The sequence below is a fragment of the Podarcis tiliguerta genome, assembly GCF_965153285.1.
Source record: "Podarcis tiliguerta genome assembly, chromosome: 16".
In the NCBI taxonomy this organism is placed as follows: domain Eukaryota; kingdom Metazoa; phylum Chordata; class Lepidosauria; order Squamata; family Lacertidae; genus Podarcis; species Podarcis tiliguerta.
The window spans coordinates 6,042,582-6,066,735 of NC_139549.1; the positions used below are offsets into that span (position 1 = coordinate 6,042,582).

The 24,154-nt window shown below is 44.6% G+C and overlaps 5 long non-coding RNA genes across 5 annotated transcripts; 2 read left to right on the forward strand and 3 right to left on the reverse strand.

Annotated features, from left to right (window-relative positions):
• Positions 1-2,408: 2,408 nt before the first annotated feature.
• Positions 2,409-3,882, reverse strand: LOC310667186. The gene is made up of 2 exons (XR_014506185.1): positions 3,837-3,882; positions 2,409-2,969 (listed from the first exon to the last, which is right to left on the reverse strand). It is a non-coding gene; the product is annotated as an uncharacterized lncRNA (long non-coding RNA).
• Positions 3,883-5,014: 1,132 nt separating this feature from the next.
• LOC310666251 lies at positions 5,015-6,408 on the forward strand. Its single transcript, XR_014505808.1, has 2 exons — positions 5,015-5,068; positions 5,877-6,408. It is a non-coding gene; the product is annotated as an uncharacterized lncRNA (long non-coding RNA).
• Positions 6,409-9,594: 3,186 nt separating this feature from the next.
• LOC310666258 lies at positions 9,595-11,186 on the reverse strand. Its single transcript, XR_014505819.1, has 2 exons — positions 11,019-11,186; positions 9,595-10,146 (listed from the first exon to the last, which is right to left on the reverse strand). It is a non-coding gene; the product is annotated as an uncharacterized lncRNA (long non-coding RNA).
• An 879-nt stretch (positions 11,187-12,065) lies between these two features.
• Positions 12,066-13,451, forward strand: LOC310666257. The gene is made up of 2 exons (XR_014505818.1): positions 12,066-12,119; positions 12,927-13,451. It is a non-coding gene; the product is annotated as an uncharacterized lncRNA (long non-coding RNA).
• A 5,656-nt stretch (positions 13,452-19,107) lies between these two features.
• On the reverse strand, positions 19,108-20,502 carry LOC310665930. Its single transcript, XR_014505721.1, has 2 exons — positions 20,460-20,502; positions 19,108-19,676 (listed from the first exon to the last, which is right to left on the reverse strand). It is a non-coding gene; the product is annotated as an uncharacterized lncRNA (long non-coding RNA).
• Between the last annotated feature and the right edge of the window lie 3,652 nt (positions 20,503-24,154).

Consider the following 24,154-nt stretch of genomic DNA (forward strand, 5'->3'; position numbering starts at 1 on the left):
CTCTTACACATAGGTAAAGGTAAAGGGACCCCTGACTATTAGGTCCAGCCGTTACCGACTCTGGGGTTGCGGCGCTCATCCAGCTTTATTGGCTGAGGGAGCCGGCGTACAGCTTCCGGGCCATGTGGCCAGCATGACTAAGCCGCTTCTGGCGAACCAGAGCAGTGCACGGAAACACCGTTTACCTTCCCGCTGGAGTGGTACCTATTTACCTACTTGCACTTTGACGTGCTTTCGAACTGCTAGGTTGGCAGGAGCTGGGACTGAGCAACGAGAGTTCACCCCGTTGCGGGGATTCGAACCGCCGACCTTCTGATCGGCAAGTCCTAGGCTCTGTGGTTTAACCCATAGCGCCACTCCGTGTCCCCTCTTACACATACCAGCTCCTAAACTGTAAATTACTTGATAGCCTCCTGTGCCCTTTTTACAACCCAATCCACACTCAGGCCCCCAGCTGTGCCAGGGTCTGGAAAATCAGATAATACTTCATCCTGCCTAGAGTCAAGTGGTAATTGACTCACACTTCTAGAGAGAGGGAGTTTCACCTTTAAAGAGACTAAACACCCATTCCACAGAAGGCCACTATTTTATCTCTCCCACCATGCCTCAATCCTGCATGAACCAGCGTTTGACATACTAAGATTTCCCAACTTCACTACAGAGGGTTTGCAGCCCAATGCAGAAAGCAGCCAGGAACAGGGAGGCTTTGATGTTAGGCAGGCAGAGGAGAGCCGGCAGCTGCAGAAATCAGCTCTTCCTGACCTTGATGGGCGAGCTGATAAGACAGTAGCTGAGAGCAGGCTAGAACACTGCCAAAGCGCGCTAGAAGCTCAAATGGGCGCGGACAGACAAGGAGACAGTTTATCGGGAAAGGAAGGGGTTGACACTAATCCAATCTCTCCGAGGAGTCGGCGAGTGGGAGGGCTTCTAGATAGGAAGCCAAACAAAAGACACAAGGGGCGTTGTTTCAATATATTATTCAGAGACCGGAAGGAATCTTCAGAAGGGCCACCATGAAGCATGATACCGGAGGCTTTGTTAGAGCCATGCAGAGCTATCTGTTGGTTTTTGCAACAAACCCTCCTTTTGAATTATCTACGCTCACTGTGTTCTCAAGCTGGGAACCTAGACGCCTGACAGAATGACCCTTCTCTAAGTTCTTTGCATTAGTTGGCAAAGGAAGGAGCCGATAATGGAAGAACAACAACAGCTCCCCATGGCCATGTCGGTGGGTGCAATCGAAGGACAGAACCCGCCTGCAGATCCTTATCAGGCAGCAAAAATCAGGAGTTGAAGCTGCCGCTAACCAGTTTGGAAGGAGTGGGAGGGGGGCAGTCCAGGCAGCTGATGGAGGTATATGGAAGGCAGACGTCCAAGAGCCTCATACCCCCCCCCCCCCAGATTTTCAGGAAGGCCTTCAGAGATGTGGCCTTCAAAACAGCCTGCTTGTATTTCCTAAGCCTCCAAGCGGCTGAATTCCACAATGGTAAGGACAAGATGTCATTCCTCATTAGCCTAGTAGAAGAAGAAGAAGAATAGGGGTTTGGATTTGATATCCCGCTTTACCACTACACAAAGGAGACTCAAAGTGGCTAACATTCTCCTTTCCCTTCCTCCCAACAAACACCCTGTGAGGTGAGTGGGGCTGAGAGACTTCAAAGAAGTGTGACTAGCCCAGGGTCACCCAGTAGCTGCATGTGGAGGAGTGGAGACGTGAACCCGGTTCACCAGATTACGAGTCTACTGTTCTTAACCACTACACCACAGTGGCTCTCAGTAGAGGCAGGGGCTCAGCACTTTGTGACTCCTTGAGGTTAAGCAATGATGGAGCACTTGCCAATTAGGATGCTTTCATAAAAATGATGGGCAGTATTTATCTAGATCCTTTACCGGAAAAGGCGCTTGCCCAGAAGCTCATGAGCCTCAGACAGGGAAACCAGACTGTGGCAGAGTAGTGGGCCAATTTTCAGATGTACTTCCAGAAACTGGGATGGGAGAGAAAATCCCTGCTTGCATTATACAAGGTGGGTCTGAATGAGCAGATTCGGGATGAACTGGCTGGGATGCCCCTACAGACTTTGCTGCAAGGAGATAGGAAAACCTCCTTGCAGCAAGGACGGAGATTACAGGAGCACGCCATGGTATGCTGAGGACAGGCAAGAGGACATGATCACTTCCTTCCAAGGTCCCCAGTACTTCCTATTCAAAGATCAATTCCTGCCTATTAGTGAGGATCAGGTCCAATGTAGATGATCTCCTAGCTGCTTCCTTCACCTTCTGGGCAATGAAATGATCAGTGAAGCAACAAAGGAATTTGTTGGGAATTATATTCTTGGGAGTGTGTGAGTTTCAACAGGTATCCAAAAGCCTCCTCTCACCCCAATTTAAGGGAAAGATACACCAAAATATAAGTGATGCTTTATCATTTTATTTGTTGCCATGCAAGCAGGTATATTCTACAACAGCAGAAGGTTTAGAAATGTAGCAGCGAGAGAAAAGAGAAAGAGTCAAACACATTGAGAGTGTCATGAAGGCACCATTTCAAATGCCTTGCTAGAGATGGCTCCTAGGAGAATAGCTGGACGATGAGTGCAAGGAGTCAACCAGCAGCCTTGAAGCCAGAGCTCCTGATGGTGGAATTATTCCTTGGGCTGTATGCTGTAGACTCCCTGTTTACATTCAGAGCTTCCCTTGGGGTTCTTCAGCATTTGCATTGCTTGGGATAGCAGCATTTGCAACCACAGCAGGAAGACCCACAGCACCCGGAACCACAGCAGGGGGAAGAGCAGCAGCAGCAAGGGGAGCAGCAACACTGCTTGCAACAACAGGGGGAGCAGCAACACTGCTTGCAGCAGCCACAGCCGCAGCCGCAGCCGCAGCAGGGGGAACAGCAGCACTGCTTGCAGCAGCAAGGGGAGCAGCCACACTGGCAACAGCAGGACATCTTGAGGAAGAGAAGGAAGCTTGAGCTGCAGGAAATCAAGGGATCACCAGTTAAGTAAGTGCTACATCATCAGATGTGTTGAAGACACATTTTACTGGTGCTTTGCATTAAGAGCTGCCTATTTCACATCGTTTTCCTCCTACTCGTGACACAGCTGAAATAATTTCCCTATATTCAACAAAGATTTGCTTGCTGTATGAAGCATGGGAGAAACATCTGCCTGATGAACGCTGAAACGGATCAATTTGTCCAACCAAGAATTCAATAGTGTTTCTGCCTTCATTGTAAAACCAGGACCATTTTGCTTTCTGTGTTAAGGGGAATTCAGAGTTTTCCTCAAGTAAAAAATAAACAAGAGCCTAGAGGAAATCCAGATTCTATCATAGCTGGACGCATATCTATGTCTTACATTTTTTATGCTGCTGACATCAATTATTTTATATATCTATGTATCAAAAATGCATGAAATATTCTTCAATTGATATGATATCTCCAGGGAAGTCACTACTTAATAGTTCCCCTGAGAACTCCGGTTAACAGCCCAAAGACAGCTTAAATGGTCAGTCCTCAGAACTAAAAATTGCAAATCCATGAAACAGATATGAAGAGATAATTCGATGGTACCATTTACTTTGGCCTTTGCCGTCCCAACAAACCTATAAAAGGTCCGTTATAGAAAATACTTTAGCTCTTTGAAATAAAATGTGCCAGTTGAGATGCTGAAATCTGAAGCACTAAAACAAAATCCAGTTTTGAGACTGTTAGCTCCTGTGCATGTTCCGTTCAGAATGAATTTGCAAGACCAGAGCCACTGGAGTACCTGCTCAGAATTTTCGTTTCCCTGCAATGAAGAAAACAAGAAGAATGATTAAATATTTGGAAACAAGCTTACCTTTGTTGACTATAGGAATTGCTTTGTGGATATTGGATCCAGAGAGTGAATGAAGGAATTCAGAATTGTGGTCCTTTTATATGGCTCTGTGAACCCTTCCACAATCCATTAGGCACTCATCATGAGAAGCTCTACATTAAACTTGACATTGGCCTCCACTACACATTATTAACTGGTGCGTGATCTGTGACTGTATTCACAACCCCTATTATTTATCTATATAAATACAGAAGAAATTAAAACTGAATTCTGGAAACACTGTAATTCTCAGGCCAGATGAAGGGGCAGTTATGGGATTAGTTTTAAAACAATTATGCTATGATGAACGGAAATGATGAGAGCTTCTCATTGAGATCCTGCACTGGTTGTTTTTTTTAGCTAGGAAAAATATTCCAGATCTTCTGACTGTACTTCCTGCCTCAAGCTCAAAGCACCTGACGATTTTATTCCCAGGTCTTGGAATTTGATCTTCATAACACATATTTATGAGCAATGAGCAGAAGTCAATAACATGTGCCATCTTTTATCTTTTATTTTTTTAAAGTAGCTGAGCAGGACAGTGAATGATAGAAGTTGTACATGTTTTTATTTAGCTTTAACAAATGTTCACTACATTAAAAATTAATTGCTAGACAAACACTTGGGCTCCACAGCCTAATTTTGACCTGACATCTGAACCATGCAAAAGCAGTTGGCTTGCATCCAGCTGAGGTCTACTTAGAGTAGACAAACCTATGTTAGCCATTTGTATGGACTCTAATGGGCTTGCTCATTGTCTTATTAACATGACTTTATACATGCTGCAGGTTGTACTAAGAAAGAATGGCCTAAATGTTGTGTCCACTGCTAAACAATCTGAAAACTAAATCCCGTAGGCACCAGATCTTGGAGAGAAGCCCATATGATGCCTGTTCATCTGAACATATTTGATTTCAAGCAAACCCATAAATGGCCCCTTGGACAGAAGAGAGAATTAAAGTGTTACTACTGCAGAATAGCATTAATCACCTGACTTTAAAAAGGAAGGATGTGGACACAGTCAAGGATCACGCACCAGATGATTGTGTGGTAGAGGCCCATATTAAGGTTTAATGAAGACCTTGTCATCATTGCGTGGTTCATAATTGCTTGCGGAAGGGTTCACAGAGGTGTATATAAAGGCCCACCATTCAGGTGTTCTTCACTCATTCACTGGATCCAACATCCACACCAATTCTGACAACTGAAAAAAGGTAAGTTCACTCCAATTCTCTTCATTCTTTCAGGTCCAGGAAAAGTATGGTCTTGAGGATGTAGCCTAGAAGCTCTGGTTTTTCAATGCAACTTGCTCACTATCTATGTTACTCTTGGTGACAAATCTTGGCCTCCTGCCACATGGGGAGTTGTGCATGGACAAAAGCATGATTTCTTAGATTCTAATTCAAATTCAAGACTTACTTCTCTCTTGGACACAAGGGATGCAAGATCTCAAAAAGGTCTTCTGGATACAAAACATGTCTTAACTCATTCACAGAGAAGCTAGGATCTTGCCTTCAGGCTTCAATTCTCTCAGCATTTTAGGACTAGAAATTTGCCTACAATCATCTTGCACAGGATCTAAAATGGGGGGCAGGGCGGGGGGTTTCTTACCAAGCACACATTTCATATTGATCTACAACTATAATGGTTGAATATTTCACCTGTCAAACATGTGTGTTCATGAGGAAACCAGCATGGCCTGTGGCTCCCGATGGAGAAGGAGGTGGTTCCTGAACAATCTCTTATGCAATTCCTGAAATGGCACAGCACACCTGACCTGAGCAAGAATCAAGGATCAGTGCTCTAGATAAGCAGAAGGGTAGAGATGCATAGTCAAGACAATACTGCATCCCAGCAGAAATGTTGGAATTCTGCTAACTAAAATGTAGTTTTAGTATCATTCAGAGGGAAAGCATGGTGTGAAAATCATGTCTTTTCTGGTCTCCTGAATGCAGAGCACGTGCTTTAATATGCCTGAGGATGTTGTGTTTACTTAATGGGAAATCCCTTGAATCCTTTCAGCTCCGCCTTCCCTCTCCACCGCTAAGATGTCCTGCTGCTCCAATTGTTGCTGCTCTCCCTGCTGCTGCAAGTGCTGCTGCTGCCCCTGCTGCTGCTGCTGCAGTCCTTCCTGTTGCTGCGTTCCTTGCTGCTGCTGCTGTTCCCCCTGCTGCTGCAACTCTTGCGGCTGTGGTTCCTGTGGCTGTGGCTGTGGATCTTGCGGCTGTGGTTCCTGTTGCTGCTATCCTAAGCAAGGCTGCTGTTGAAGAAGTTCAGTGAAGTGTTGAGAGCTGCTGCCTCCTCCATGCTGGTGGACTCCTTGGATTCATCTGTTTCTGTGCCTTAAGTTCATTCCTGCCTCCTTCTACAACCCTGGATTCTTCTCATCTCCTTCTTACTTTGCTTTGTTTTCCTTCAAGGAGGCATGCCAGTTGTCTTCTCTTTATCATCATGGGGGTCCTGGGGGTCATTCTCCTTTCATCTCCTTGAATAACTCCTCTGTGAAAAGAAAACCTTTCCCGGTGGCAATTAATAAAAATTCTAAAGCATGGTACATAGCCTTGTTGTGTTCATTTGCCCTTAGATGCAGAATGTGGCAAAGATCCCCAAACAGGTGATCTGCTTAGCATTCTCTAAGTATCTCCAGCTGAAGAGCTCCTAGCCTCAAAAGCATCACTAGCTCAGCTCCTAGAGAGCTTATCTCCATCTCACATACAATATTTGAAAGGGGGCCATATCTCATTGGGAGAGCACATGCATGGCATCCTGTCAGGGCTGGTTCAGCTGCGGTTCAGCACCACTAAAGTGGCATATTCATGACTAAGTAGCAATGGAGATGTCTTTCAAGCACAGCACATCTAATCATCTCCTTTGGCTATATCCTCACCTTTCATTAAAATGACAAATGAGTTGGAAATAAGTCCTCACCAGAGAAGAATAGCAACCAAGCTGATGGAATGGAGTGAGATGGCAAAGCTGACTGGAAAACCCAGAAACCAAGAGGATAAAAGCTTTATAAAAGAATGGGGAAAATGTCTAAGTTATTTAGGAGACCAATGTAAACAAGATGGAAACAAAAGCAAGATTCTGACCCACTGGTAGTGTAAAAAAATATTAAGGACAATATGGTTTGATATAAAAATTGGAGTATGGATGCAGTTGTAGACGCTCAAAACAAGACTCCATGGAGGGATGTCTTGATATTTAGAGAATCTCCTTATACAAAGATGTTCTTATTAAAGTAAAAGTAAAGGGACCCCTGACCATTAGGTCCAGCCGTTACCGACTCTGGGGTTGTGGTGCTCATCTCGCTTATTGGCCGAGGGAGCTGGCGTACAGCTTCTGGGTCATGTGGCCAGCATGACTAAGCCACTTCTGGAGAACCAGAGCAGCGCACGGAAACGCCGTTTACCTTCCCGCTGGAGCGGTACCTATTTATCTACTTGCACTTTGACGTGCTTTTGAACTGCTAGGTGGGCAGGAGCAGGGACCGAGCAACGGGAGCTCACCCCGTTGGGGGATTCGAACCACTGACCTTCTGATCGGCAAGCCCTAGGCTCTGTGGTTAATCCACAGCGCCACCTGTGTTCCGCATGTTCTTATTAGTTTGTGTTTATTTGTACTTTGGTTTTATAAACCAATAAAAATGATTTATATATATAAAAAAGTATAACAGCAATTAATGCAAGAGGAATATGTATTATAAAAATCTGACCCTACTAAAAGATGAGCAGAATATTAAGGTCCGATAGTGTATGTGAATGAAAAAAATATTTGCCTAAAAGCAAATAGTGATGGTGACAGGGATGTCTTCTTGGGGAGAGCTTTCACATAGGGAGAGCCGCCACTGGGAAGGCCTATTCTTCTGTCTCCACCCTCCAGCAACTTCACTACAGAGGGTTTGCAGCCCAATGCAGAAAGCAGCCAGGAACAGGGAGGCTTTGATGTTAGGCAGGCAGGGGAGAGCCGGCAGCTGCAGAAATCTGCTCTTCCTGACCTTGATGGGCGAGCTGTTAAGACAGTAGCTGAGACCAGGCTAGAACACTGCCAAAGCGTGCTGGAAGCTCAAATGGGCGCGGATAGACAAGGAGACAGTTTATCGAAAAAGGAAGCGGTTGGCACTACTCCAATCTCTCCAAGGAGTCGGCGAATGGGAGGGCTTCTAGATAGGAAGCAAAACAAAAGACACAAGGGGCGTTGTTTCAATATATTATTTAGATACCGGAAGGAGTTTGACCAAACTGCAGGAAGCAGTAGAAGACAGGAGTGCCTGGCGTGCTCTGGCCCATGGGGCCATGAAGAGTCGGACACAACTAAACTACAAACAAAGGAATTTTCAGAAGGGCCATCATGAGTAATGATGCCAGAGGCTTTGTTAGAGCCATCCAGAGCTATCTGTTGGTTTTTGCAATAAACCCTCCTTTTTAATTATCTACCCTCACTGTGTTCTCAAGCTGGGAACCTGGACTTCTGACAGAATGACCCTTCTCTAAGTTCTTTGCATTAGTTGGTAGAGGAAAGAGCCGATAATGGAAGAACAACAAGAGCTCCCCATGGCCGTGTCGGTGGGTGCAATCGAAGAACAGAACCCGCCTGCAGATCCTTATCAGGTTCTTTGGCAGCAAAATCAGGAGTTGAAGCTGCCACTAACCAGGTTGGAAGGAGGGGGGGGGGGTCCAGGCAGCTGACAGAGGTATGTGGGAGGCCGCGTCCAAGAGCCTCGTAACCCCAGATTATCAGGAAAGCCTTCAGAGTATGTGGCCTTCAAAAGAGCCTAACTGTATTTCTTAAGCCTCCAAGGGGCTGAATTCCACGATGATAAGGACAGGGTTTCATTCCCCATTAGCCTAGTAGAAGAAGAAGAATAGGAGTTTGGATTTGATATCCCGCCTTTCACTCCCTTTAAGGAGTCTCAAAGCGGCTAACATTCTCCTTTCCCTTCCTCCCAATAACAAACACTCTGTGAGGTGAGTGGGGCTGAGAGACTTCAGAGAAGTGTGACTGGCCCAAGGTCACCCAGTAGCTGCATGTGGAGGAGCGGAGACGCGAACCCGGTTCCTCAGATTACGAGTCTGCTGCTCTTAATCACTACACCACACTGGCTCTCAGTAGAGGCAGGGGCTCAGCACTTTGCGACTCCCTGAGGTTAAGCAATGATGGAGCACTTGCCAATTAGGATGCTTTCATAAAAATGGTGGGCAGTATTTATCTAGATCCTTTACCGGAAAAGGCGCTTGCCCAGAAGCTCATGAGCCTCAGACAGGGAAACCAGACTGTGGCAGAGTAGTGGGCCGATTTTCAGATGTACTTCCAGCAACTGGGATGGGAGAGAAAATCAATGCTTGCATTATACAAGGTGGGTCTGAATGAGCAGATTTGGGATGAACTGGCTGGGATGCCCCTACAGATTGCACTGCAAGGAGATAGGAAAACCTCCTTGCAGCAAGGACTGAGATTGCAGGAGCACGCCATGGTATGCCGAGGAAAGGGAAGAGGACATGATCACTTCCTTCCAAGGTCCCCAGTACTTCCAATTAAAAGAGCAATTCCTGCTTATTAGTGAGGATCAGGTCCAATGTAGATGATCTCCTAGGTGCTTCCTTCACCTTCCGGGCAATGAAATGATCAGTGAAGCAACGAAGGAATTTGTTGGGAATTATATTCTTGGGAGTGTGTGAGTTTCAACAGGTATCCAAAAGCCTCCTCTCACCCCAATTTAAGGGAAAGATACACCAAAATATAAGTGATGCTTTATCATTTTATTTGTTGCCATGCAAGCAGGTAGATTCTACAACAGCAGAAGGTTTAGAAATGTAGCAGCGAGAGAAAAGAGAAAGAGTCAAACACATTGAGAGTGTCATGAAGGCAACATTTCAAATGCCTTGCTAGAGATGGCTCCTAGGAGAATAGCTGGACGATGAGTGCAAGGAGTCAACCAGCAGCCTTGAAGCCAGAGCTCCTGGTGGTGGGATTATTCCTTGGGCTGTATGCTGTAGACTCCCTGTTTGCATTCAGAGCTCCCCTTGGGGTTCTTCAGCATTTGCATTGCTTGGGATAGCAGCATTTGCAACCACAGCAGGAAGATCCGCAGCACCCGGAACCACAGCAGGGGGAAGAGCAGCAGCAAGGGTAGCAGCAACACTGCTTGCAACAACAGGGGGAACAGCAACACTGCTTGCAACAGCCGCAGCCGCAGCCACAGCAGGGGGAACAGCAGCACTGCTTGCAGCAGCAAGGGGAGCAGCCACACTGGCAACAGCAGGACATCTTGAGGAAGAGAAGGAAGCTTGAGCTGCAGGAAATCAAGGGATCACCAGTTAAGTAAGTGCTACATCATCAGATGTGTTGAAGACACATTTTACTGGTGCTTTGCATTAAGAGCTGCCTATTTCACATCGTTTTCCTCCTACTCATGACACAGCTGAAATAATTTCCCTATGTATATAGCAAAGATTCGCTTGTTCTATAAAGCATTGGGGAAACATCTGCCTGCTGTATACTTGAAATATATCATGGGTGAAATATTCCACCTCAGTTGATATGAGAAGAAATTTACATCTCTAGGGAAGTCACTACAGTGGTACCTTGGTTTACAACCTTAATTCGTTCCGGACGTCCGGTTGTAAACTAAAACAGTTTGTAACCCAGGGCACGCTTACGCCAATGGGGCCTCCCCCCTCCAAAATGTGGTTGTAATAAAAAATGGGGTTGTAATCCAAAAAAGGGACACACACTTCCAGGTTTGACATGGTTGTAATCCAAAACGGTTGCAAACCAAGGTACCACTGTACTGCCACAAGGAGTCCATTCAACAGCCCAGAGGCACGGAAAATGGCCAGTCTGCAAAAGCACAATTTACGAAAATGTAGCGTCCATCACACAGATATGGTGAAGAGAAAATTACATGATCCCATCAGGTAAAACCCAAAGAACCTACAAGGAGTCTGTTATTCAAACCACTTTTCATCTATGTATTAAAATATGGCAGTTGAGACGCTGAAATCTGAAACACTAACATAATCCCATTTTGAGACAGTTGACTACTCTGTACATTTGATTCAGATGCATTTCACAAGACCAGAGCTGGAGTACCTGCTCAGAATATTCGTTTCCCTGCAATGAAGGAAACAAGAAGAATGAATGAATATTTGGAGACAAGCTTACCTTTGTTGACTATAGGAATTGGTGTGTGGATGTTGGATGCAGAGAGTGAATGAAGAACTCCAGGATTGTGGTCCTTTTATATGGCTCTGTGAACCCATCCACAAGCCATGGGGCTCTACTCATGAATGAGAAGCTCTACATTAAACCTTGACGTTGGCCTCCACCACACATTATTAGCTGGTGCGTGATCTGTGACTGTATTCACAACCCCTATTATTCATCTATATATATAAACACAGAGGAAATTAAAAGTGCATTCATGAAACACTGTAATTCTCAGCCTGGATTAAAGGGTGAATGGTAGCAGTTGCACATGTTATTATTTAATATGTAGCTTTAACAAATGTCCACTACAGCAAAAAATTAATTGCTAGACGAATGCAAAACATTTGAGCTATATCTAATGACTGTTTTCCAGCTTTCAATCACCCAGAAAGAACATTACAGCCTAATTTGTACCAGACACCTGAGCTGTGTAAAAGGAATTGGCTTGTATCCAGATGAGTTAGACTTAGAGAAGGCCCACTGAAATTAACAAACCTAAGTTAGCCATTTCTATGGAGTTAAATGGGCTTGCTCGGAATAAGACTTGCAGTGGCTGCTACCCATTGACCTTAAAACAACTATAATTTTAAATCATTGTTTAATTAACATCACTTTATACATTCTATGAGGTTGTACTAAGAAAGAATGGCCTAAATGTTGTGTCCACAGGTAAACAGTCTGAAAACTAAATCCCTTAGGCACCAGATTTTTGAGAGAAGCCCATATGATGCCTGTTCATCCGAACATATTTGATTTCAAGCAATCCCATAAGTGCCCCCTTTGGACAGAAGGGAGAATTAGAGTGTTACTACTGCAGAATAGCCTTAATCACCTGACTTTAGAAAGGAAGGATGTGGACACAGTCAAGGATCACGCACCAGATGATTGTGTGGTAGAGGCCCATATTAAGGTTTAATGAAGACCTTGTCATCATTGCGTGGTTCATAATTGCTTGCGGAAGGGTTCACAGAGGTGTATATAAACGCCCACCATTGAGGTGTTCTTCACTCACTCACTGGATCCAACATCCACACCAATTCTGACAACTGAAAAAAGGTATGTTCTGTCCCACTATCTCTTCATTCTTTTGGTTCCAGGAGCGGTATGGTCTTGAGGATGTAGTCTAGCAGCTCTGGTTTTTCAATGCAACTTGCTCACTATTTATCTTACTCTTGGTGTCAAATCTTGGCCTCCTGCCACATGGGGAGGTGTGCATGGAGAAAAGCGTGATTTATTAGATGCTAATTCAAATTCAAAATTTACTTCTCTCTTGGGCATGCAGAATGCAAGATCTCAAACGGGTCTTCTGGGTACACCATTTCTTATAGAACGTGTCTTTATACATTCATAATTAAGCTAGGATCTTGCCTTCAGGCCTCAAGTTTGTCAGACTAGGACTAGAATGTTTGCATACTATTGTCTTGCATAGGATCTAAAATAGGTTTGGGTTTTTTCTGACCAAGGACACATTTCAAATTGATCTACAGCTATAATGGTTAAATGTAATTCACCTGTCAGACATGTATGTTTTGAGGAAACCAGCATGGCCTGTGGCTCCTGATGGAGAAGGAGGTGGTTCCTGAACAGTCTGTTGTGCAATTCCTGAAATGCACAGCACACCTGACCTAAGCAAGAGTCAAGGATTGATGCTCTAGATAAGCAGAAGGGTAGTGATGCATAGCCAAGACAATACTGCATCCCATTTTGCTAACCAAAATGTAGTTTTAGGATCACTCAGAGGGAAACATGATGTGAAAATCATGTCTTTTCTGGTCACCTGAATGCAGAGCATCTGTCTACAGTGTTTTAATATGCCTGAGGACGTTGTGTTTACTTAATGGGAAATCCATTGCTTTATTTCAGCTCCGCCTTCCCTCTCCACCGCTAAGATGTCCTGCTGCTCCAATTGTTGCTGCTCTCCCTGCTGCTGCAAGTGCTGCTGCTGCCCCTGCTGCTGCTGCTGCAGTCCTTCCTGTTGCTGCGTTCCTTGCTGCTGCTGCTCTTCCCCCTGCTGCTGCAACTCTTGCGGCTGTGGTTCCTGTGGCTGTGGATCTTGTGGCTGTGGTTCCTGTTGCTGCTATCCTAAGCAAGGCTGTTGCTGAAGAAGTTCAGTAAAGTGTTGAGAGCTGCTGCCTTCTCCATGCTGGTGGACTCCTTGGATTAATCCGTTTCTGTGCCTTAAGTTTATTCCTGCCTCCTTCTTCAACCCTTCATTCTTCTCATCTCCTTTTTACTTTGCTTTTTTTTTACTTCAAGGATGCATGCCAGTTGCCTTCTCTTTATCATCATGGTGGTCCTGGGTGTCATTCTCTTTTCATCTCTTTGAATAACTCCACTGTGGAGAAAATAATCTATGTATACAGCAGTTAATAAAAATTCTAAAGCATAGTACAGAGTCTTGTGTTCCTTTGCCTTGAGATGGGGAATGTGTCATAGATCACTGCATAAGTCATCTGCTTTGCAAGCATCTCCTGATGAAGGGCTGCTGGACTAGAAAAGATCAGAAGCTGAGCTCTTGAGGAGGACATCTTCATCTCACATACAATATTGGGAAATGGGCCATAGTTCATTGGAAGGGCCCATGTATGACACATATAACATCCCAGGTTCGCTAGCTGTTATCTCTCCTTGAATAAATGGATGTAGGAAAAACCAGGAGCAGCAAGACCCATTGCCTGAGATCTGGTGTTGGATCACTAAAACCTGATTTAATTAGAATCATAGAGTTGGAAGAGACCACAAGGGCCATCAAGTCCAAACCCCTGCCAAGCAGGAAACACCATCAGAGCACTCCTGACATATGGTTGTCAAGCCTCTGCTTAAAGACCTCCAAAGAAGGAGACTCCACCACACTCCTTGGCAGCAAATTCCACTGTCGAACAGCTCTTACTGTCAGGAAGTTCTTCCTAATGTTTAGGTGGAATCTTCTTTCTTGTACTTTGGATCCATTGCTCCGTGTCCGCTTCTCTGGAGCAGCAGAAAACAACCTTTCTCCCTCCTCTATGTGAAATCCTTTTATATATTTGAACATGGCTATCATATCACCCCTTAACCTCCTCTTCTCCAGGCTAAACATGCCCAGCTCCCTTAGTTCCTCATAAGGCATCGTTTCCAGGCCTTTGACCATTTTGGTTGCCCTCCTCTGGACACGTTCCAGTTTGTATTGATGTATAGTAGGGATTACTTGATAGGCCCAATCTGCAGGAGGTTCTGTCTTGCAAACCACTCTTTAGTGGTGCCTCACTTTGTGGGGAACTTCAGGTGAATTGAAGCAAGAGCCCTCTGTCACAGAGCCCTGGAAGAAAAATGCTAGATCAGACAAAAATGGGGGTCCTTAGATCTAACCTATGGTAATAGTAGTGTGAGGGGCTGAGTTGAATGCCTGGGTAGAGTCTGACTCTGGAGATGAAGGAATGCTAGTACAGAGGGAGCCACAGTCTGACTCTCAAGATGTGGGATTGCAGTCACAGACACAGCAGGAGTGGGTTAATTCAGCCCCCCTTCACCAAGAGTTCCCAGACTCAGATAGAGCAGCAGACTCAGAAAGCTCGCAGTCAGAGGGAGGGGAGGAGATAGATGACATTGAGGAGCTTGCTATGCAATCAGGAGGTAGGCAATGTTTAGAGGGATCTTCGTTTGATAGCGGGGGGGTGGGGAGTTCACCCACCTTCTCTCCAAACCAGAAGAGCTGAAGGGTAAAAATGCAACAGAAGTACAAGAGAGGAAGGCCTGGACTTTGGCACCCTTCATTCTGAGAAAGGGGCGGAGACTCAGAGTGACCAACTCATAGCTAAGAGCAGCAGGCTCAGAGCCATGCTCTGGATGTTAGTTGTAAATAAAGGTGCCATGAACCTGCCAGAGACTCATTAATTCTTACTGGAGCTTGCTTGCCTGCCTGAGATCATTACAAGTAGTAGTAGTAGCAGTAGCAGTAGCAGCAGCAGTATTAATAAATGTTTACAATGATTTTATATATTAAGAGGGAGAGAGTCCATGGCACAGGAATCCAATGCCAGATGTTCTGAGCAGGCTGAGGAATCAATAAGCTTTCAGTTCTAAGAGAACTGGGGATTTGAGACTGGCGATTAGGCCACCAGGATATTATAGGATTCCAACTCCCATCAGACATTGCCAGAATGGCCAGTGATAAAGGATGGTGGGAATTGTAGTCCAGAAACATCTGGAGGGGCCACACATTCCTCATCTTTGTCTAAGGTCCTGGACTGACTGAGCAACTCATATGTTGTCTATTCATCCCTATGGATGCTATTTTGGCTAGGGGGTGAGGATTACAAGGTTAACTACAAAGAAACAGCTCTAATGAAGGGTGTGTGCACAGTCAACACCAGTTGATGTTGTAGTTGTCTTCTTCTCTGGAAGGGTCAGGCTGGGGAAGCGGTCTCCACCATTCCTCCCCTGCTCAGTTGCTGACACTCTGTCACAGAATGTTGAAGGACAAAATAGATCAGACTTAGGTAGGGGGGTGGGTCTATCTAGTTCAGCAGCTGGTGTCCCACAGTGTCCAAACAGATGTTTCCTGGAAACGGAAAAGGAAGATTTCTGAGGGGTGTTGTTTGTGAGTGTGTAGAAGCGTGCCGTTATCCTTTTTATTGATGCTGTGAGAAACAACCCTAATGAATATGAGTGTATTTGCAAGCTTTTATTTAGTCCACAAACATTACTTAATTTAATTTTTTATTGAAACATTGTGTTTCTATTTAAATGTATTGAAGTCATTTGCATAATTAACTGCTTTAGTTTTGGCCATAGCAGACAGATGAAGAACGAAATAACAGAAGCTGAACTGTAGAAGAACGTTAACAGTGACTGTGACTAACTATTCATGTGGCAAATATATCTGTCTCCATACATCATTAGATACAACCTAGTTGCAGCAGTAATAATACTTTTTTTTAAGCAGTGATGAATATATTTATTAAGAGAAAACAAGCACATGAGCAGAGAAATCCAATGCCAGATGTTCCGAGCAGGTTGAGGAATCAATGTTTCAGTTCTGAAATAAATTCATAGGCTTGGGATTGGGAATTGGGCCACCAGGGTATTGTAGGATTTCAACTCCCATCAGACCTTGCCAGAATGGCCAGCAATAAAGGATGGCGAGAATTGTAGTCCAGAAACATCTGGAGGGGCCACACATTCCTCATCTGTGCCTAAGGTCCTGGACTGACCGAGCAACTCATCTTGTCCATTCATCCCTATGAGTGCCATTTTGGCTAGGGAGTGAGAATTACAAGGTTAACTACAAAGAAACAGCTCTAATGAAGGGGGTGTGCACAGTCAAGGATCATACACCAGATGATGTTGTAGTGGAAGCCAATGCCACGTTCTAATGGAGATATGAGCATTTTTGAGTAATGGCTCACTACTAGGGGGAGCAGTCATAGAGCTGCACAAGAAGGTCCACCACCTGGTAGTTGTTCACTGACTCAGAGAATGCCATATCGTATCTGGTTTCTCATACTAGACTACAAGGTTAGCTGTATAACAGCACTTATGCAAATAATTGAGATATTAGTGAATCAAAGGACAATCCCAGACTCACAGCTGTGATGGACAGAGTGAGTCAAGGTCCCAAGGAGGTCTATCAAAAGCTCTTCTTTTGCCAAGGGTCTCGTAATTGCTGCAAAGAAAGCTAGGATATCCCACTGAGGTATGGAGTCATTTAGCACCCCAGTGTTGGTGAACTTAGAGTATAGTTCACTTCCTAGTGGGAGGCAGAATTCATATAGCCAGTGTGGTGTAGTGGTTAAGAGCGGTAGTCACGTAATCTGGGTAACCGGGTTCGCGTCTCCGCTCCTCCACATGCAGCTGCTGGGTGACCTTGGGCCAGTCACAGTCTCTCAGCCCCACTCACCTCACAGAGTGTTTGTTGTGGGGGAGGAAGGGAAAGGAGAATGTTAGCCGCTTTGAGACTCCTTAAAGGGAGTGAAAGGCGGGATATCAAATCCAAACTCTTCTTCATATACATGGGTGAAGAAATCCATGGGCTAAAAGAGGAGATCTTGGAGGAGGAGGGGGTGGTCAGATCAGTTGCTATCTTCAATGTTCTCAAAATACATTAGCCTGGATCCACAAGTAGCACTCAGAATGCTGGGCTTCAGAGTATAATCTCTTTCCTTTCATAGCCATTCAATCAACGAGGTTTGCAGGAGAGAGTCTCATGCAAATATCAGGAAATCCCTACTACACACCAATTTATTCAGGTTTTTAGTGTTCTGTTTTTAGAACTCCTTCCTTCTACACACCAGACAGGTGCCTCTGATGGAGAACTGTCCTAGACTTCAGACAAAGGGAATTGCTTCTCCCCATCCTCAATTCATCCATTTGTTCAAGGAGAGATAAGATCCACTATCCTGTAATATTACACATGGTATATACAGTTGTTTATGGTTTTTTATATTAATCTTGCTGTAAAAATGCGTGAGATTACGATGTTGTATTTATTTGCATTACCTACAGCCTGTTCTACTGATGAAGCCTAGGATGCCGAAACAAGGCTAATATTCTCGAAATCCTTGTCTTAGACTCTGTGAAAGGGTTCTGTGGAACTGTAACAACCCTTCATGGGGATTATTTGACTCTATGAACAGACAGGTGGAATAGACACTTATCCATGTATGGACCTTATGCATGAACTGACCAGAGAATGAACTGATCCACTGGGTCTTCTGCTTTTTCCGTTGAACTTTATGAGACTTTCGTTGGAATCTACAGTTTGATACAATGAATAGTATACCTTATTTATTCAAAAGTACAGCCGGTTGGGCAACCAAAATGGTCAAAGACCTGGAAACGATGCCTTATGAGGAACGGCTAAGGGAGCTGGCATGTTTAGCCTGGAGAAGAGGAGGTTAAGGGGTGATATGATAGCCATGTTCAAATATATAAAAGGATGTCATATAGAGGAGGGAGAAAGGTTGTTTTCTGCTGCTCCAGAGAAGCGGACACGGAGCAATGGATCCAAAGTACAAGAAAGAAGATTCCACCTAAACATCAGGAAGAACTTCCTGACAGTAAGAGCTGTTCGACAGTGGAATTTGCTGCCAAGGAGTGTGGTGGAGTCTCCTTCTTTGGAGGTCTTTAAGCAGAGGCTTGACAACCATATGTCAGGAGTGCTCTGATGGTGTTTCCTGCTTGGCATGGGGTTGGACTCGATGGCCCTTGTGGTCTCTTCCAACTCTATGATTCTATGATTCTTCTATGATTCTATTCTATATCTTGTGTGTTTATCAAGGAGAGATACCGGCTAGTGATCCTCGGATGTTACATGTGGATCAGGGCCTGGCTAGATAAGGAGGAATGGTGGGAGGCTACAGCCAGTGGGGAAGGACCCCCCACCAGGGGAACATCAAAGCTGGAAGCCTCTGAGCCAGGACAATGATGGTGGGATACAGGAACGTTCAGAGAAAGAAGGGGGACAGACAGGCTGGAGGCTGATCTAGTCACAGTTTTAAGTTAGAGTAAGGCAGCTGAGGAGGAGGAGGAGGCTGAGCCTGTGACAGATCCACAGCAACCTGCCAGTTCCACTATTTTCCTCTCTCCTCCTCCCCTGTCTCCAAGAATGAGGAGGGTGTTACATGCAGCAGAATGAAAGGTGCAGAGAACCCCTCCTCAAATGAGTTTGTGACTGTCGGGAAGGCAGATGTCTGGGGAAGAGGCATAGGAGGCTCAGATCCTCAGTTCTGGCAACTGTTTCATCAGGCTAGTCCTGCCAATGGAGACCTCTTGTTTGTGTTTCATATCTCGAATTGAGAATTAACTTTACTGACCCTCTCTGAGTCTCAGTGCTGAACCACAGCCAGCCCTGACAGGGTGCCATGCATGTGCTCTCCCAAAGAGATATGGCCCCCTTTCCAATATTGTATGTGAGATGGAGATAAGCTCCCCTGGAGCTCAGCCAGTGATCCTGTCTAGGCTGGGATCTCTTCAGCTGGAGATACTTAGAGAATGCAAAGCAAATGACCTAGTCAGGGATCTATGCCACATTCTGCATCTCAAGACAAAGGAACAGAACAAGACTCTGTACCATGCTTTAGAATGTTTATTAATTGCCACAGGGAAAGGTTTTCTTTTCACAGAGGAGTTATTCAAGGAGATGAAAGGAGAGCGACTCCCTGGACAACCAAGGTGATAAAGCGAAGACAACTGGCATGCCTCCTTGAAGGAAAACAAAGCAAAGTAAGAAGGAGGTGAGAAGAATCCAGGGTTGTAGAAGGAGGCAGGAATAAATTTAAGACAAAAGGAACAGATGAATCCAAGGAGTCCACTAGCATGGAGGAGGCAGCAGCTCTCAACACTTCACTGAACTTCTTCAGCAGCAGCCTTGCTTAGGATAGCAGCAACAGGAACCACAGCCGCAAGATCCACAGCCACAGCCACAGGAACCACAGCCGCAAGAGTTGCAGCAGGAGGGGGAACAGCAGCAGCAGCAAGGAACGCAGCAACAGGAAGGACTGCAGCAACAGGAAGGACTGCAGCAACAGGAAGGAGTGCAGCAGCAGCAGCAGGGGCAGCAGCAGCACTTGCAGCAGCAGGGAGAGCAGCAACAGTTGGAGCAGCAGGACATCTTAGCGGTGGAGAGGGAAGGCGGAGCTGAAAGGATTCAAGGGATTTCCCATTAAGCAAACAACATCCTCAGGCATGTTAAAACACTGTAGACAGATGCTCTGCATTCAGGTGACCAGAAAAGACATAATTTTCACATCATGTTTCCCTCTGAGTGATCCTAAAATGGGATGCACTGTTGTCTTGGCTATGCATCTCTACCCTTCTGCTTATCTAGCACATTTATCCTTGATTCTTGCTCAGGTCAGGTGTGCTGTGCCATTTCAGGAATTGCACAACAGATTGTTCAGGAACCATCTCCTTCTCCACCGGGAGCCGCAGGCCATGCTGGTTTCCTCATGAACACACATGATTGGCAAGTGAATTATATTCAACCATCATAGTTGTAGATCAATATGAAACGTGTGCTCGGTAAGAAACCCCCCGTCCCGCCCCCCATTTTAGATCCTGTGCAAGATGATAGTAGGCAAATTTCTAGTCCTAAAATGCTGAGAGAATTGAGGCCTGAACGCAAGATCCTAGCTTCTCTGTGAATGAGTAAAGACATGTTTTGTATCCAGAAGACCTTTTTGAGATCTTGAATCCCTTGTGTCCAAGCGAGAAGTAAATTCTGAATTTGAATTAGCATCTAAGAAATCACGCTTTTGTCCATGCACAACTCCCCATGTGGCAGGAGGCCAAGATTTGTCACCAAGAGTAAGATAAATAGTGAGCAAGTTACATTGAAAAACCAGAGCTGCTAGTCTACATCCTCAAGACCATACCTCTCCTGGAACTGAAAGAATGAAGAGATAATTGGAGTGAACTTACCTTTTTTCAGTTGTCAGAATTGGTGTGGATGTTGGATCCAGTGAGTGAGTGAAGAACGCCTGAATGGGGGGCCTTTATATACACCTCTGTGAACCCTTCCGCAAGCAATTATGAACCACGCAATGATGACAAGGTCTTCATTAAACCTTAATATGGGCCTCTACCACACAATCATCTGGTGCGTGATCCTTGACTGTGTCCACATTCTTCCTTTCTTAAGTCAGGTGATGAAGGCTATGCTGCAGTAGTAACACTCTAATTCTCCCTTCTGTCCAAAGGGGGCATTTATGGGATTGCTTGAAATCAAATATGTTTGGATGAACAGGCATCATATGGGCTTCTGTGAAAGATCTGGTGCCTAAGGGTTTTAGTTTTCAGATTGTTTAGCAGTGGACACAACATTTAGGCCATTCTTCCTTAGTACAACCTGCAGCATGTATAAAGTGATGTTAATAAAACAATGATTTAGGATGATAGATATTTTAAGGACACTGGATTGAAACCACTGCTAGTCACACTCAGAGCAGGCCCATTAAAGTCCATAGAAATGGCTAACTTTGGTTTGCCTACTCTAAGTAGAACTCAGCTGGATGCAAGCCAATTGCTTTTGCATGGTTCAGATGTCAGGTCACAATTAGGCTGTGGAGCCCAAGTGTTCGTCTAGCAATTATTTTTTACTGTAATGAACATTTGTTAAAGCTACATATTAAATAAAAACATGTGCAACTTCTATCATTCACTGTCCTGCTCAGCTCCTTTTAAGAAATAAAAAATAGAAGATGGCACATGCTATTGACTTCTGCTCATTGCTGATAAATACCGGTATGTGCTATGAGGATCAAATTCCAAGACCTGTGAATGCAGTAGAACCTCAGGTTACATACGCTTCAGGTTACAGACTCCGCCAACCCAGAAATAGTACCTTGGGTTAAGAACTTTGCTCCAGGATGAGAACAGAAATTGTTCTCTGGTGGCACGGCAGCAACAGGAGACCCCATTAGCTAAAGTGGTGTTTCAGGTTAAGAACAGTTTCAGGTTAAGAACGGACCTCAGGAATGAATTGAGTACTTAATCCGAAGTACCACTGTACAAACGTCAGGTGTTTTGAGCTTGAGGCAGGAAGTACAGTCAGAAGATCTGGAGCATTTTTCCTGGCTAAAAAAACCAGTGCAGGATCTCAATGAGAAGCTCTCATCATTTCCGTTCATCATAGCCTAATTGTTTTAAAACTAATCCCATAACTGCCCCTTCATCTGGCCTGAGAATTACAGTGTTTCCAGAATTCAGTTTTAATTTCTTCTGTATTTATATAGATAAATAATAGGGGTTGTGAATACAGTCACAGATCACGCACTAATGATGTGTGGTGGAGGACAACGTCAAGGCTTAATGTAGAGCTTCTCATTCATGATTAGTGCCTCATGGCTTGCGGAAGGGTTCACAGAGCCATAAAAAAGGACCACAATTCTGAATTCCTTCATTCACTCTCTGGATCCAATATCCACATACCAATTCCTATAGTCAACTAAGGTAATCTTGTTTCCAAATATTTAATCATTTTCTTCTTTTTTTCATTGGAGGGAAACGAAAATTATAAGCAGGTACTCCAGTGGCTCTGGTCTTGAAAAATCGTTCTGAATGGAATGCACACAAGAGTGAACAGTCTCAAAATTGGATTTTGTTAGTGTTTCAAATTTAAGCATCTCAACCGGCATATGTTATTTCATAGAGCTAAAGTGTTTTCTATAACGTACTTTTTATAGGTTCGTTGGCATGGTAAAGGCCAAAGTAGATGGTACCATCGAATTATCTCTTCATGGAGTTGCAAATTTTAGTTCCGAGGACTGACCACTTAAGCCATCTTGGGGCTGTTAACTGGAGTTCTCAGGGCAACTATGAAGTAGTTATATCAACTGGAGATATCAACTGAAGAATATTTCATGCATTTTAGATACATACATATATATAATAATTGATGTCAGCAGCATAAAAAATGTAACACATAGATATAACCAGCCCATGTGTAATATGCATCCAGCTATGATAGAATTTCGATTTCCTCTAGGCTCTTGTTTATTTTATACTTGAGGAAAACTCTGAGTTCCCCTTAACACAGAAAGCAAAATGGTCCTGGATTTACAATGAAGGCAGAATCACTATTGCATTCTTGGTTGGACAAATTGGTCCATTTCAGCATTCATCAGGCAGATGTTTCTCCCATGCTTTATACAGCAAGCAAATCTTTGCTTAATACAGGCAAATTATTTCAGCTGTGTCACGAGTAGGAGGAAAGGATGTGAAATAGGCAGCTCTTAATGCAAAGCACCAGTAAAATTTGTTTTTAACACATCTGACGATTTAGCTCTTTGTTAACTGGTGATCCCTTGATTTCCTGCAGCTCAAGCTTCCTTCTCTGCCTCAAGATGTCCTGCTGTTGCCAGTGTGGCTGCTCCCCTTGCTGCTGCAAGCAGTGCTGCTGTTCCCCCTGCTGTGGCTGCGGCTGTGGCTGTTGCAAGCAGTGTTGCTGCTCCCCCTGCTGCTGCTCTTCCCCCTGCTGTGGATCCGGGTGCTGCGGGTCTTCCTGCTGTGGCTGCAAATGCTGCTATCCCAAGCAATGCAAATGCTGAAGAACCCCAAGGAAAGCTCTGAATGCAAACAGAGAGTCTACAGCACACAACCCAAGAAATAATTCCACCATCAGGAGCTCTGGCTTCAAGGCTGCTGGTTGACTCCTTGCACTCATCTTCCTGATTCACTCGGCCATTCGCACAGGAGCCATCTCTAACAAGGAAGGCATTTGAAATGTCTGTGACTCTTTCTCTTTTCTATCTCTTTTCTATCTCTGCTACATTTCTGAACCTTCTGCTGTTGTTGAATCTACCTGTTTTCATGGCAACAAATAAAATGGAAAAGCATCTCTTATGGTTCGGTGTATCTTTCCCTTAAATTGGGATGAGAGGAGGCTTTAGGATACCTGTTGAAACTCACACACTCCCAAGAATATAATTCCCAACAAATTCCTTTGTACCTTCAGTGATCATTTCATTGCCCAGGGGGAGGAAGAAGTACGGTAATAAGGGGATCATCTATGTTGGACCTGGTCCTTTCCAATGGGCAGGAATTCATCATTGAATTAGAAGTACTGGGGACCTTGGGAGGAAGTGGTCATGTCCTCTTGGGTTTCATGACACAGAGACATGGGAAATCTGCATGTATATGGATATGTACTCTGGATTTAAGAATGCTGATTTCAAAAAGCTTAAGTAACTGCTGAGTGAGATCCCATGGTCAGAAAAACTCAAAGAGAAGATAGTCCAGGAGGGATCGGAGTTGCTTAAATCTGAAATATGGAAGGCACAAATGCAAACAATACCAACAAGAAAGAAAAGTTGGAGGCATCTAAAGAAATCAGTGGCTAGGGAGTGAGATTTACAGGGTTAACTATAAAGAAACAGCTCCAATGAAGGGGGTGTGCACAGTCAAGGATCATACACCAGATGATGTTGTAGTGCAAGCCCATGCCGTGTTTTAATGGACATATAAGCATTGTTGAGTAATGGCTCACTACTAGGGGGAAGAGTCGCAGAGCTGCACAAGAAGGTCCACCACCTGGTAGTTCTTCACTCACTCAGAGAATGCCATATTTGGTTTCTCATACTAGACAACAAGGTTAGCTGTATGGCAGCACTTATGGA